Source organism: Xiphophorus couchianus, chromosome 8 (genome assembly GCF_001444195.1).
Source record: "Xiphophorus couchianus chromosome 8, X_couchianus-1.0, whole genome shotgun sequence".
NCBI lineage: Eukaryota > Metazoa > Chordata > Actinopteri > Cyprinodontiformes > Poeciliidae > Xiphophorus > Xiphophorus couchianus.
The window spans coordinates 1,476,254-1,478,194 of record NC_040235.1 but is presented as its reverse complement, the minus strand read 5'-3'; positions in this window follow the sequence as shown (position 1 = coordinate 1,478,194).

Sequence of the window (1,941 nt, the reverse complement as noted above, 5' to 3'; positions counted from 1 at the left end):
CCCCCTGCTGCGTCCCGCACAAACCTGCCGGACCGGTCCGACGCCTCCGGGCCAGAAACAACAGGCGGCCTGTGAGCGGAACCGCGGCGGAAACACCGCGGTCACGTGACACGCAGGTGAAAGGCGGTAATTGGATTCTTAATTAGACCAGGTGTTGGGCTGTGGGCGGAGTCAGAAAAGATTCATGTTTTCTTCTTTTGGCAGAAATTATTGTTAGAAAAGCGCATTATAAATATTAAAAACGAATTAATTTCTGACAAATAACTCAGAAATGTTCTAGAAATAAAAAATCTGGGTTTAAAAAGTGAAAAAAATCCTAGAAAGATCAAAAATGTTGAAATTAATCTCAGAATTTTAAAAACGAGGAAGTTTCAGATCAGCTGGAACTACTAGAAAAACCAGAAGTTTTAACATTTTCTCAAAAAGTTTTCTAAAATAAAAAAAGCTCTGAGTTTCAAAAGTAAACATTTGATAGAAAACGTTGCTAGAGAACGAAGGACATTTTCAAATTAACCTAAAATGTTTTCTAGAAAAAAAAAACAAGGAAATTTGAGTTTGAAAGTTTTTAAAATCAAAATTTTTAAACATTTTTGGTAGATACGTTTTTTTCTATCATTTTCTTTTTTTTACTTTTGTAGCTCAAAACAATATTTTCTTTGGAGGAAGTCTACTAAAGTATTATTTGTTGTCTTCTATAGATCCAGTCAAATATATGGATCAATATATTGGAGTGGAATTAATTCCTATATCTGACATTGATTTTTGTCTTTAAGAAACTGAGATCTAATCTAACATTAGTTGAGATTTAATCTTTAATAATCTCCATTAAACGTTAAACACGTTAAACACTCTACTGGTTTTAATGGTTCAGGAAGTTCTGCAGTTTGAACTGGACCCACCAGGTCTGTGCTGTGATGGATCCAAAAAGATCCAGGAATTTATCAGGAATTAACTTGATCTCTATAAAAACAGGAAGTGAACATAAATACTGGAAACAAAGAACCAGAAAAACAGACAATATATTCATTTTATTAACAGTTTGGTTTCTGTTATCTTAAAGTTTTTATTCTTGATCACTTCGCTTCTTCTTCTTGATTTTTATTGGTGGTTGTGAATCCATGCAGACCCGGTTCTCTTCCATCCCAGTTGAAATGGTTTGGACCTAATGGTTAGACTGGAGTTTTTACCTTTGGCTGAGATTGTTGAGATAATCAAATCATCTGGCCAAGTTCAGCTTGAAGAACTCAGATAGTTTCAATAAATGGGAAGAACCGTGTAGGTTCTGCAAATTTATTGGAGCAAAAAATTTCAAGATGGAATCTGAAACTAAAGATTCAATCCGATACCAAATTAGTATTGATATTGATATTTTGGATCGATCCTCCCGTCTCTAGCAACAATATAATATAATAGAATATAATAGAATAGAATATAATTACTTTATTCATCCCAGCAGGGAAATTACTTCGCAGTTACAGCATAGAGACAAGACACAATAACAACCACCACTGAGTAGCAATTGTAGACAAAATAAAAAAAATATATAAAATGCTATAAATTGTAAAAATATGAAATGCTGTTAATATAAAAGGCAACTTAAGAGCAGTCCTTGCAAAGACTTAAAAAAAATGCAGATATGTACAGCTCAGTCCAAAAGCCCGGACCCCCCCCCCCCACCGAATCCAATGAGAAGTGTGTCCAAACTCCTGGTCTGCACTGTATATGTAAATATACTGTATGTACAGCAGTGTGCCACAGTGCAGTTGTGCAAAATCGGACTGATTAGTGCAGAACAATGATTTAGCTTTTATTGTACAGTGAGATGGCATGTGGCAGGAAGGATTTCCTGTATCTGTCCCTACGACAGCGGAGCTGGAGCAGCCTATGTGAGAAGGTGCTCCGCTGTCTGTCCACTATGTGGTGGAGAGGCTGCTGTTTATT